The 14,226-nt window shown below is 40.0% G+C and overlaps 2 long non-coding RNA genes across 2 annotated transcripts in view; one reads left to right on the top strand and one right to left on the bottom strand.

The window, feature by feature from the left end:
• The window catches only part of LOC103163633, a 39,920-nt gene that overhangs the window by 7,379 nt on the left and 18,315 nt on the right, over positions 1-14,226 (top strand). Inside the window, exons 4-5 of the long non-coding RNA XR_003480291.2 lie at positions 11,755-12,000; positions 12,946-13,055. This is a non-coding gene — a long non-coding RNA (uncharacterized LOC103163633). The remainder of the gene's footprint in view (positions 1-11,754; positions 12,001-12,945; positions 13,056-14,226) is intronic.
• Positions 3,750-4,305, bottom strand: LOC113832830. The gene is made up of 3 exons (XR_003480295.2): positions 4,261-4,305; positions 3,934-4,176; positions 3,750-3,809 (listed from the first exon to the last, which is right to left on the bottom strand). It is a non-coding gene; the product is annotated as an uncharacterized LOC113832830 (long non-coding RNA).

The raw sequence follows: 14,226 nt of genomic DNA on the forward strand, positions 1-14,226 counted from the left end.
GTTTTCTTATTTTAGTTTAGTTTTGAGACAGAATCTTACTCATAGCCCAGGCTGTCATGGAACTATGTAGCCCAGGCTTTCTTGGCACTGACTAATCTTATCCTTCCAGTACTAGGACTACAGGCATAAGCCATCACACCTACTTAGGTGTATTTTTCAAGAAAGGTTGTGAAAATCAGTATCATTACAATGGCAATTTTATCATCTTCACACATGTCTGGGCTCTAGAATAAGTGGGAAGACAATAAAGAGGGTGCCAATTTATGGTATTCCTATTCTTCAATTAAGAAAGGCATCATTTAATGTTCCCAAGAGATTCCAAGTAGACTTTCCCCTTTTTTGTTTTGCAAAAGCATTTATTATAACACATAGTTGAAAGAGTAGAATACCACATCTGAGTCATCATTTTATCCATACTAGAAATTCTGTAGGAATATTTCACTATACTGTGGGAAATGTCGGTTTATAATTGTCATTGGCAAAAACACTTGGTTTCACTGAATGTCTAGGTAAATACACAATCAGCAAAAGCCATTGCTTATTTTAAGATAACATATAAACAAGCTTTCTGCAATTTTCATCAGCTTCCCATGAAGCAGAACTCATGATTTCTCATTTTCATTATGATGAGGTTAGCTTTTAAGACTATAAGCAAATATAAATTTAGGCTAACATGACAGAAGAATCAAGCTGCTGAAAGACCCTTGGAGGCTCAGGCCCCCAGGATCTCGGTCCAGGACCAAGGCGACCCCAATCACTGGGAGGAGTCGAAAGCTTGATGCAAACAGCACAAAGCTTTATTGTAGTTGTTTAAGGAGCTAACCCCATGTTAACTTGGGCCTTTTATCCATCCATCCTAGTGGATGGCTAGGAAAGAAGCCTCAAAGCCACGGCATAGAGATCTCATAGGGCAGTGTAAGGGGAGTGTCTAGGGGTACCCACAGGCTCAGGATTGGTGTGCCTCCAGGCTTGCCCTGTGTTGATTGGTCAACTGGTTGTTATGGCCCATAGGCCCTCCCAGGGTGATTGCTATGCTCTGCACATCATTGCTGTGCACTTGTCCATAAAGCATGCCCAGAGCCATAAAGCATAGCACCACCAGCTAAATTCTGATTGGTTCCTTGCCACGAGGCAGGCATCTGACCTCCTAGTGACCAAGGCAAGTTCAGGCAAGCACGCATTAGCCTGTTATGGCTGCCAAAATGGGGAGCTGGTCCCTTCACTGCCTTTTATTTTATTTATTTATTTTTTAGCTATGAAGCAGGCAGTGATTTTAATGGTCAAACTGGCTGCATCTTTAGTAGATACAAATGATATACAGAGAAAATATCACACTTGAAATAACCAAAGAAATTCAAACTTCTTCTGGCAGTAGACCATTGAAGACTCATAATTAATTGATGTGTTTCACTGACTTTCCTTCAGTAATCTTGCATTGAATGGGAAAAAATCTAAATGATACATACTTCCTGTGATTCTCAATGTTTTTCTATTTCATTCACTTTGAGGAAATGTGATTTGTTTGGACCACTTTATTCCTCTGTCAAATTCATTTGAAATTATTTTTCAAAAGGGAAAGGAAAATAGCTTATGAATGCTAAAGAAATGGCCTGTGTGTATTGACAAAGATATGCTGTAGACATCCCCAGGAATTAGGGAGACTGTCAAAATGCTGGTTTTGTTGTGCAGCCAGTGTCACTATCCTTATAAAGAGAAACAACTTTTGATTTGAAATAAATATGAGTAATAAGGCCATCAAAGTGAAGCTCTATAAAATGAATCTCATAAGTGCTTTACAAGAATAAAATGTTCCCACATACTTTTCTTGTAGACAACAAAAAAAAAAAAGTTAAGCTGAAACCAAAGACGGCTTGTCATCATACCCTTGTACTCCCAGCACTATGAGGCAGAAACAGGAGCATCAAGAGTTCAAGGCCAGTCTTGGCTACATAGCTTAGTTCAGGTCAATCTAAGCTAAGTGAGAACCTATCTCAAAAAAGAAAAATAAAATTTAAAAACCAGAGGATTGGGGTGAATTTAGGACCCTTTGAACCCACAGTTTGTGCTTTCAGAAAAGTTTTCTAGAACAGTGAATTTTACTGTCACCCACATGGTTTAAAACAGGCCTGCTGAACCAAGCCTGATATTCAGGCAAAGGTCTGGTGTGTCCGATACACGCATGGTAGTCACTTCCGATATCTGCATGGTAAGAAGCTTGCTACCAGGCATGTTGACTAAAATCACCACAGAGGTTGAAGTACAATTCCAATGTGTTCTAAAAGTGAAGAGGGTAGCTCTTTTAGTGTAGTCCAGACTACATTTGGCTTCAAAGTCATCTCAACATAACTACAGTCCACGGGATTGACAAGGCTCTAGGTGGTCTTCCTGCAGAGGCTCCTGGAGCCTACCACCTGTTATTTCTTTTGCAGGCATGCTGATTCTACTTATGTTTTTTTTTTTTTTTTTATAGGTGGGGTGTTAGACATGGCAGGTTAAGGAATAAGGGTGTCGAATTCTCAAGACTGCTTCCTGCTGACATAGGGGGCGTTGACCATCTTTGGGGGACCCGAGAAGGTTGGGGTGCTGCCACGTCCTGGGGTAGCTGGTTGTTTCATTGCAGTCCAGGCTGTACAGAACTCCCTGACACCTCTTAGACCTGTTTGTTTGGATCCAATTCAGCTCCCTGGAACTTACAGTGGCGTTTGGCAGTGGTGGGTGGCAGCTGTGGAGAGATCACAAAAGCGGTTGAGCTTATCTTAGAGAGTATACGGCCTTAGAGTTTGTGGAAACATAAGTATTAGACACATTAGCAGCATATTCATGTTAGAAGCAACTTGGCTGAAAGCATTATCATTTTAAAATTGACAGATTTTTTTTAGGACAATGAAAAGCATCTTAATCTTGACCTAGTAGTTATGATCGTACAGTGGTATTGTAGAACTGACAATGAACAGTAGCATGAAAAAATAGAGAAATCAGGAACATATTTCATTATTTTTAATGTCTCAACTCACTTTATCATCACTTAAGCCTTTTTATCCTCAGACCTTTATAACTTTAATTCATACACTTTACATTACCATCTTAGGCCTTCCATTCTCAGACCTTCATAACTTGCCTTAGACCTTTCCATCCTCAGACCTTCGTAACTACATTCTCAGACCTTCATACATCTTAGACTTTCCTATCTTCACATAGATAAACCCTAAAATACCTATTCCTGGAATCTGTTTTGCTTTAAGCTGGCAAGACTACCAGTCATCAAAAGCATTGCCTATCTGAGTTTCTAGCTGGCTACAGATATTCTTTATCTCATCACGGTCTTCTGACAGCCTAGCCTCTAAGGCCTCAGACATGACTTAAACACACTGCATCTCATCTTGGGTAACAGACAGCTCTGTCTTTAGTGTATGGACACAGAGCCAAGCTTATCATCCAATTTCTGTTCCACTTGCTGCACAATTGTGATCTGACATAATCTGTTCTCCAAAACCTCATTTCGTAAAGCTGTTATTTCCTGCAAGCAGGTGGTGAGGTTATCTCTGTCCCTGTTCCTGAGACCTCTGGCTAATAGTATTATTTGTACCAGCAAGCTAATTGCCATTACGGAATATAGGACAGTAATTGGCAAATTAGCATCCTCCTCAAACAGTGAATTCACGTAATAAGCAAAAATATTACCAATTTTAGCAAATGATAAATATTCAGCCATAATTTTATCTGATTTCTACTCCAGATGCAGTAACTGTCTTTAACCAGTGGGTGGCACAGGTGCTCAGTCGGTGGCGTTTGGCAGTGGTGGGTGGCAGCTGTGGAGAGATCACAAAAGCGGTTGAGCTTATCTTAGAGGGTATACGGCCTTGCAGCTGCAACCACTAAATGAGGTGCGGCTTTAAGGCCACTGCACGGAACCTGCTGAAAGCCAAGACCTACTCGGTTCAAGGGCTGAAGGCCTCCGGGTGTGGGTAGGCAGCAGTCCGAGCTGGTCCCGAGCTCACAGTGGTAAAACCGTAGGAGGTCTGTGTGAGTCTCCTAGCTGGGAGCAGCTCAGTGACAACGCGTCGGCTGGGAGCTGGGAACACCTGTGAAGAGAGGGACCTCTCCCCGCCAAGGCCGTAGGCAGGGTGGGACCCACAGCCTGTCCCAAATGGGGTGTAGGTTTCCAATATCCTGCTCCTGACAAACAGATATAGTGGGAAATTACCAATACGGAGTCAGGTAGAAATACAAGGGTATTTAATAGGGAAAAGCCTTACTTACAGAGCAACCTAGCCAGTCGGTGTGGCAGCAGTCTGTCCAGCAAGTCCCAAAGTGAAACCGAAAGAGAAAATGCAGTTCCCTGAAAGTCTCACTCTACATTACCCTGACCACACCCTTTCAAGCATGGTCAGGCACACATGTAGCCAGCCCCTAAGTAGGCGTGGCTACAGCTTCCCTTACAGTTATGAGTTCAGATTTTAGGATCCCCGAAATTCCCCGTGCCCCTGGCAGGAGAATTAGAGAGAAAGCCTGTCCCACCAGCAAGCTGCAAGAGTTTCCAGAGAGAGCCTAAACCAAGTCAGGTGCTAATATTATGTTTTTATTTAAAAAAGGAAAAGAGAAAGCTTTAAGATGAAACATATTGACTAGTTTATTATAAGGACCCAGCAGAGTATGGAGAGTAAGAGAGGGGAGGAACAGGGGTAATGGCTGACTGCCATGGCCTGTTGCCATAGAGAGGCAGAGAGTGTAGGTGGGAGAAGAGAGGAAGAGAGAGCGTAAATGGGCAGGGATCTGTCTTTTAAAGGGGTCCTCTGCACCTAGGTTCAGACTTAGTTCCCATGGAACCTTGGGCTGACCAGGGTACTGCCTGTTCCACCAGGTAACAGGGGCAGGCCAGCATAATGCCTGAACCTTTCACTCACCAATGATGTTTCATAAAAATATGCTTCAGCCTACCAGGAGAACAGGTGTTCCAATTCTGATACCATTGAGATGGGTTAAATTCCATTATCCTCTTTCCACCCACAAAAAAGTTATAAAATCTGAACAATATTGTAAAGATACTGAAGAATAATTCAGAATAGAATCCCTGCCAAGCCATTGAGAAATTGTGTTCTTTTTACTTTTTCACCCTAGTTTGAGTAGTAACGAGGTAGCAAGACTAAAACACAAAACTGCTGTAGTTTTTTAGTTGAAAAGCCAAGGGGCAGAAGTAAGGGATATCTAAATAGCTCAGAGTTTACCCCCAATAAGAAAGAATTACAGAGATGGAGCATCATAGAGTAAAAATCAGCTTTCTGAAAAAACCCTGGAGACTTTAAGCATCTTAGCTGATTGCTTTTGGGAAGATGGCCATGTTTACTATGCTAACCCTACAAATCCATGAGCATGAGAGATCTTTCCATTTTCTGATATCTTCTCCAATTTCTTTCTTTAAAGACTTGAAGTATTGTTATGCAAATCTTCCACATGCTTGGTAAGAATTACATCAAGATATTTTGTATTAGTTTTGAGTATTGTGAATTGTGTTGATTCTCTGATTTCTTTCTATACTATTTGTATATAGGAGGGCTACTGATTTTTTAGGGTTAATCTTGTATCCAGCCACTTCACTAAAGATACTTATCAATTGTAGTGAAGGGACCAGCTCCCCATTTCGGCAGCCATAACATGGGCTTGCCATGACCTTGCCTTGGTCACTAGGAGATCAGGTGCCTGCCTCGTGGCAAGGAACCAATCAGAAGTTAGCTGGTGGTGCTATGCTTTATGGCTCTGGGCATGCTTTATGGACAAGTGTACAGCAATGACGTGCAGAGCATAGCAACTGCCCTGAGAGTGCCTATGGGCCATAACAACCAGTTGACCAATCAATACAGGGCAAGCCCTCCAAGCCTGGAGGCACACCAATCCTGAGCCTGTGGGTACCCCTGGACACTCCCCTTATACTGCCCTATGAGATCTCTATGCAGTGGCTTCTTGTCATCTTTCCCAGCCATCCGCCATGGTGGATGGATGAAAGGCCTGAGCTAACATGGGGTTAGCTCGTTAAACAACTGCAATAAAACCTCTTGCTGTTTGTATCAAGCTTTCCGACTCTGCCTGGTAATTGGGGTGGTTTCGGTCCTGGGCTTAGATCCTGGGGGCCTGAGCCTCCGGAGGTCTTTATTTAGGAGTGAAATCCCTGGTATAATTTTTGAGGTTGTTTACATATTCTATCTTATCATCTTCTACTAATGATACATTGACTTCTTCCTTTCCAGTTTCTATACCCTTGATTTTCTTTAGCTGTCTTATTGCTTTAGCTAGAACTTGAAGTACTCTGACTAGCTATCAAGAGAGTGAACAACCCTGCCTCACTGCTGGTTTTAGAAGTATTCCTTTATATTTTCTTTCCATTTAATTTGATATTGGCTGTTGGCTTGCTGTATACTATGTATGTACCTTGTATCCATGAACTCTCCAAGACTTTTATTATAAAGAGGTGTTGGATTTTGTCGAAGGCTTTTATAACATCTAATGAGATGATCATGTAGTTTTTGTTTTCTTTCCGTGTGTTAATAAGGTGAATAACACTGACAAATTTTTGTGTGTCAACCATCCCTGCATCTCTGGGATGAAGCCTACTTGGTCATGGTGGGTGATCTTTTTGATTTGTTCTTTGATTCCGTTTACCAGCATTTTATTAAGTATTTTTGCGTCAGTGTTCATAAGGAAAATCAGTCTGTGATTCTCTTTCTTTCTTGAGTACTTGTGTGGTTTGGGTATCAGGTTGACTGTGCCCTCATAAAAAGAATTTGGCAATGCTCTATTTTTATTTTGTAAAATACTTTGAGTAGTAGTATTAGCTCCTCTTTAAAAGTCTGGTAGAATTTAAAACCACCCAGCCCTGGTTTTTTTTTTTTTTTTTTTTGAGAGTACAGGTTTTTGAAGTATGACCTAATGATTTTCTGGATTTTCTCAGTGTCTGTTGTGTGCCCCCTTTTGTCTCCGAGTTTGTTAATTTGGATATTCTCTCTGTATCCTTTGATAATTTGGATAAGGGTTTGTCTATCTTGTTGTTTTTCTCAACCAACCATCTCTTTGCTTAATTGATTCTTTGTATTTTTCTCTGTTTTTCTATTTTGTTGATTTCAGGGCTCAGTCTGATTATTTCCTGCTGTCCATGTTGCTTGGGTTTGTTTGCTTCTTTTTGTTCTAGAGCTTTTAGGTTTGCTGTTAGGTTGCTAGTATAAAAATCTCTCCAAATTCTTTATGAAGGCACTTATTGCTATGAACTTGCCTTGTAGCCCTGCTTTCATTGTGTCCCATAAGTTGGGTAAATTGTTCATTCATTTTTATTAAATGCTAGGAAGTCTTTAATTCCTTTATTTCTCCCTTGACCCAGTGGTAATTCAGTAGATAGATGTTTAGTTTCCATGAGCTTGTAGGCTTTCTCATGTTTCTGGTGTTTTTGAATTCCAGATTTAATCAGTGGGAGTCTGATAGGATGTAGGGAATTATTTTGATTTTCTTGCATCCATTGATACTTGCTTTGTGACCAAGTATGTGGTCAATTTTGGAGAATTTTCCATGAGGTACTGAGAAGAAGGTGTATTATTTTGTGTTTGGGTGAAATGTCCTATAGCTATTTGTTAGGTCCATTTGGTTCATAAGTCTGTTAGCCCCAGCATTTCTCTGTTTAGTTGTCCATTGGTGAGAGTGGGCTACTGGGATCCCCTACTATCAGTGTGTGAGGGTCAATGTGTGATTGAAGCTTTAGTATTGTTTCTTTTACAAATGAGAGTGCCCTGGTGTTTAGGGCATAGATGGTAAGATTTGGAATGTCATTTTGGTGGATTTTTTCCTTTTGAGTGTTAAGTGTTCTTCCCTATTTGTTTTGATTAATTTTTGCTTGAAGTCTATTTTGTTATATATTAGAATAGCTATACAGGCTTGATTCTTGGAGCCATTTGCTTAGAAAATCTTTTCCAATGCTTTATTATAAGGTAATATCTATCTTTGATGTTGAGGTTTGCTTCTTGTATGCAGCAGAAGGATGGGTCTTGTTTTTGCATCCATTGTGTTAGTCTATGTCTTTTTATTGGGTAATTGAGTCCATTGATTTTGAAAGATACCAAGGACCAATAATTTTTATTTTCTGTCATTTTGTTGTAGTTCTTGGTGGTGGTGCTAGTGTTCTTGTGTTTTCCTTCTTTGGGTTATGCTAGTGCAAGATTATTGTCTATAGTTAACCGTGGGTTGGGGTTTTTCTCCTAGTACCTTCTGTCGGGCTAGATTTATGGATAGATACTATTTAAATTTGTCTCTGTCATGGACTAGCTTGTGTTCTCCATTATGGTGATTGAAAAGTTTGCTGGGTTATAATAGCCTTGGCTCACACTGTGGTCTCTTAGTCTGCAGAACATCTGTCCTGGCCCTTCTGGCTTTTAGTAGCGTCTCTATTGAGAAGTAGGGTGTAATTCTAATAGGTCTGTCTTTATATGTTGTTTGGCCCCTTTCTCTTGTAGCTTTTAGTATTCTTTCTTTGTTCTGTGTCTCTAGAATTTTGGTTATTGTATGATAAGAGGTCTTTCTAATCTGTTCCAATTTATTTGGTATTCTGTAAGCTTCTTGTACCTGTATAGGCGTCTCCTTTTTTATGTTAGGAAAATTTTCTTCTATGGTTTTGTTGAATATATTGTCTATGCCTTTGAATTGGGATTCTTCTTCTTCTATTCCTAATATTCTTAGGTTTGGTTTTTTTATAGTGTCCCAGATTTTCTGGATATTTTGTGTTACATTTTTTTTAGATTTAACATTTTCTTTGACCCATGTATTATTTCTTCTGTCATGTCTTCAATGCCTGAGATTCTCTCTTCCATCCATCTCTTATATTCTGTGTGTGATGCTTGCATCTGTTGTTTCTATTCACTTACCTGGATTTTCCCTTTCCAGAATCCCTCAGTTTGTGTTTTCTTTATTGCTTCTATTTCCATTTTCAGGTTTTGAACTGTTTTATTCGTTTGCATCAACTGTTTGTCTGCTTTTTGCTTTGTTTTCTTGAAATTCTTTAGGAGATTTATTGATTTCCTCCAATTTTTTGATTGTCTTTTCTTCAATTTCTTTAAGGCATTTATTCATTTTTCTCTTTTAAAATCTCTATGATAATAAAGTTGGCTTTAAGGTTGTTTTCTTATGCTTCAGTTGTGTTGGACTATTCAGGGCTTGCTGTAGTAGGATGGCTGGCCTTTGACAGTGACATATTTACCTGGCTGTTGTTGTTTGTTTTCTTACACTTGCGTTTAGGCTTCTGGATTTGGAGTAATTATAGGTCTAGGTTGCCAATTTCTGGATTTGTCATTGTTGGATGGGTGTTTTCTTCCTTGGTTTCGCTTTCCTCTCTAGTCTTCTGGCTGTCATGGCCTGTGGTTGAGTAGAGCGTCTCTACCCACATTGGGGACTGGACTTCTGATGGCCTAGATGGCCTCTGGTTCAGTAAGGGTTTGCTTTTCAAGTATGGGGATGTGAGTGTGGTCTCTGATCTGGCCAGGTGTCCTCTGAGGTTCAGGATCCTGGTTTGGATTTTGATGAGGTAGGAGGTTATGCCTTGTTTTCGGGGAGTTGGACTGGTCTCTGATGGGGTAGAAGGCTTCCAACAGAGGTGTGCGCCATGGGATATGGTGATGAGGAGAGGAGGGGCACTTGGGGTTAAATTGGGTGGATGAAAGCAGGTTGGTGGATGGGTGGAGGCTCACCAGGCTTTCTGGGAACTGGCCTGGCCTCTGATGGGGGTGGAAAGCTTCTACCAGAGATCTGGACCAGGATATGGTGATCTAGTGTAAATTTTTGAGCTGGAGATTAAACAGTGTAATGTGATACATTTAACAGTGTATTGGAAATGATGAAAACACAGTTGAACTGGGGCTGGGTATATAGATCAGGAGTTGAACACTTGCCAACCTTTGCAAGGTCTGTGGCTTGTTGCCCAGAACAACAAAAACAGAGAAGAGAAAAGAAATGGAGAGAAGACTTGGGAAAGAAGGAAAAAAAGGGAAGAGTGTAAGAGCTGTGCATGGGAAGAAAACAGGGAAAAAATATTGAGCATGAGACACATCAATGCAATTTGAAGGAGAAAATGGTTGAAGATAAGGAACAGACATTCCGAGATATAAGGACTGATACAAAGCTGTCTGATATAGGTATTATGTGGTCTCTCAGCTGACAAAAAGGGAGAAAATAGAAAACAGCATATGCTGAAAATATATGAAATTTATCAAGTTTCTTGAAGAACAAACTCATGTTTAAAAATACCAGAGGAAATTTAGCTAAATGAATACATAGGAAGCCATAAGTATATAGATTATAAAATGCTATAACTAAGATGAGAAAATTTTGAAAGCCAGAGAGTTTTGTGTGTGTGTGTGTTGGGGATGAAGGTGATAGAATAATATGTACAGGAAATGGTGTTTCAAAGATGATTGATTTCTCACTAAATACACCAAAGGCAAGGAGGGCCATCAAAATAAATTCCTTATAATGCTGAAAGTATATCCTTTCCACTGGCATTTTTGTCTCCAGAAAGAATATATGGGGTTTTGTTTTGTTTTGTTTTTGTTCCCCCAACCCCCTCAAAGGAAGACAATACAGAATTTTCAGATAATAACAGCTGCTGATCCACTGCTAGCAGACCAGAAGGACAAATTCAAAGGGTTGAATTTGTTGAGTGTTGGGAATCCTTAGAACTTGAAAACTCAGACTTACAGGGAGGCATCAAAACCACAAGAAGAGATAAATATATAGGTGCACATAAAAGAACGTTTTCTTGTGTATGTGTGTATGTGTTATGTGTATGTGTGTGAGTGTAATATGTGCCTTTTGTATGCACATGTGTGTACAGGTGTGGGCTCCCATGTGTGTGCACAGAAACTACTGAAAGTGCTGGGTGTTCTGCTTTATCACTGTCCACTTAAATCCCTGTGAGAAAGGCTTTCATTGAATCTGGAGCTAATCTGGTAGCTAGCAAGCCTCCTGTCTCCACCTCAGACAGTGTTGGGGTTATAAATGAGCACAATTACACCCTGTTTTTTATGTGAATTCTAGAGATTTGAACTTGATTCTCAAGGTTTTGTGATTTGCCACTGTGTCCAGGCAGGCTTTTGGTAATGTAGCTATATTCTTTGAGTCACCCATGTTCCAGGAAGGAAGCTCAATGAACCCATTGGTTCACTGCATTCGACTTGGGTGAAAAATTTCTCTCCTCGATGGGATAAATAGACATATGTTTACATCTCCCCAGCAAAAGTCAAACAACAGGTTATATAATCTAAAGCCCTGGGATTCTCAGATGGTTGCAATGAGTTCAAGGTTACCTGCACTATGCAGCAAGCCGTTATCTCAAAACAACAGCAACAAGAATATAAAGGAAAATGAACAAAAAAATCACCTAGTTGATCAGAATACTGAGAGTTGGATTCAGCAATCTATACTCTGTGTTACACATTCCTCTACTTGTTACTATCCTCAGGGTTGGAGCTACCAGCATAGATATGCCTTACCAGCTCTCCTGTAAAAGTACAAGGCTGTCATGAGTCTGCATTCTTCAAGTAGACACATGTGTCTGCCACAGCAGCAGGACTGCCGTCCTTTCAGCTGCAGAGAGCTGGATAAGGCATAATGGTCTGTGAGGACTCTGTTATCAAAGTGTCATCAGTTATGAAAGCCTAGCATTTTTCTTTTATTCTTACATGTCTCTTGCTACCTTTTCTGTTCCCCCAATTTGCCTGCTTTTGATAGGCATTTGATGGAGACAGAATTACCATCATCTGACCCTTCCACTTCTCTGAGGAGACCTGCAGAGGAATGAATACCAGTGTTCTCCCTCAACTCACAAATTCATGCTGTGGGCAGATTTGGCACCCAGGTTTTATGAAGGCAAGACTGTGGCACTGACTGCATTTGTATAAAGCCAGTGCTTTGCTGAAGGCAGCGAGTCTGTTGGAAAATGTTAGAAGACTAACAGCACCTATAATGCATTGTCAGGTGAGTTGTGGGGGGTTGAGAGAAGCCAGTTTCCTCTCTCTGAAAGTCACCATCCAGTACATTGAGACAAAGGAAGGAAGCTCTTCAAAGAGAAGTTGATGTAAAATCAGGAAATTAATTTTCAATGCAAAGAGTACAGATTGCATTGCATAGCTTCTTTAAAGTACATAATTTGTACCTTTCAAATATTTAATCGAAGTAATAAATATATTATTTATAATTATATAATAATATATAATAGTAATATATAATAATATATTATATATATAATGTATATATATTCTATATGAATTTTCTAAATATTTTTCCAGTAACTCCCTAGTCTGGTGAATAGGGCTCCATCATGAAGAAATACTCTCATCTCATGATGAGTATCCTAATTTGAGACTATGAATATTTAATAGTCTTTTTCTAACTCTTTTTCATTAATTTTAAACATTTAGTTATTTATTCAATAGTGACTATGGTTCAGGTTCTTAGCAGATACTACCCCAGTCTTTGCATATCCTAGTCCAATGAGGTGTCCGTGACTACAGTGATAGTTGTGAGATGACGTACAGAGCGGTGAGCTTGGGATTAAGTCAGACCTGGAGGTTAAGGGAAGCTTTCTGAGAGATGTCATTGCAAAAGCAGTACAAAGGATGTTTAGGATTAGGGAAAGGATGGGAGAAGATGGAGAACAAAAGACCCTTCTGAGGGGAGGAGCTGACAGGTCAAAGGTAAGAGAGGGGATGTGCCATGCTGACTAAACGCAGAGTGACCCAGTCTACCTGAAATGTGGGAGTGTGCCATGGCATGCCTGTGGATGTCAGAGGACAACCCTTGGAACTCTGTTCTCTCCTTCCACCATGTGTGTCTGTATTCATTGTTTTTCTGTTGCTATGATAAAACACCATGACCAAGGTAACTTACAGAGCAAAGTTCACATTGTATTTATGGTTTCAGAGGGTTAGAGATCATAAGGGTGGAGACAGCCACAGCAGACATGGCACCTGGAACTGGAAGCCGAGAGCTACCATGTCAAACCACAAACAGGCAATCTTTAACTGGCAATGGTGAGTCTGTTTTGAAACTCACAGCTGAACCATATTAACATAATTCCTCCAGCAACACTGTACCCCTAAGACTCCTCAAACAGCACCAACCACTGGGACCATGTATTCAAATGCCCCACAGGTGTGGGGACGTCTCATTCAAACCATTTTAGGGTCTCTGAACTCAAACTCAGGTCAACAGGTTTGATGGGCCTTTAACCACTTAAATAGCTCACTGCCCCTTTATCTGAAAAAAAATTTATTGTGTTTTGAGGAAATTATCATTTATGGCTTTGAGGATACATTGGGAGCCCTGGGACTAAATCCTGATGTGCATTGCCAGTTCTGAAAAGCCTTTAATTGTCATATCTTCAATGTGGCCACTATTCTTCCTAAAAATCTGAAGAGCAGGGTCCTCCTTTTGCTCTTTCACTATCTCATCTAAGCTTCCACATTATTGATTTCTTTCTCTCTGGACCTAATCAATTCTTTTGGCTATGCACATGTCTTTATGTCCCTTTCATTACACCATGGATTTTGCTTTTTTAAATTTAATTTTTAGAATTTCATTTATGAGTACTGTTTTTTTTTGCATAATTCACATGACTTCCTCTCCTTGCTACAACTCTTCCCATGTTTTCAACTATGGCTGCTCAAATTCACAAACTCTTTTTGAATTTTAGTTATACACACACACACACACAAACACTCATGCACACACACAAATCACACTTCACATGCAAGTAAACACTTCTGTTTAGTGCTGATCATTTTGTACATTTGTTTAAGACTGGCCACTTGAAATTGGATAAACTATAGAGGTTTAATGTCCCTGGAAAAGACTGATTCTCCCTCTCTTGGCAGCCCTCATTTGCCTGTAGCTCTTCATCTGGAGGAGAACTTTCCCTGATCCTTGTTGGCATATCAGTCTGGTTTTGATTAATTTTAATATTTAGCCTTTCAATTCCTTAAAGTTCCCTTCTTTTAACTAAATTCAAGACTATTTTAACTTAAAATTGCCACCCTCATTTTCTTCATACAACAATAGTTACAATGTAATTGAAAGATCCATGTACAAACTTGTTAATGGTTATAAGTGTACAGGGGGACACCAGCTTCTAGACAGACAAGTTTCTTTAAAATCTTCACCTAGCTCTAGTGAGAGTATTTCTTTCTCATTCACCTTGTCTTT

The sequence above is a fragment of the Cricetulus griseus genome (genome assembly GCF_003668045.3).
Source record: "Cricetulus griseus strain 17A/GY chromosome 1 unlocalized genomic scaffold, alternate assembly CriGri-PICRH-1.0 chr1_0, whole genome shotgun sequence".
Taxonomy (NCBI): Eukaryota; Metazoa; Chordata; class Mammalia; order Rodentia; family Cricetidae; genus Cricetulus; species Cricetulus griseus.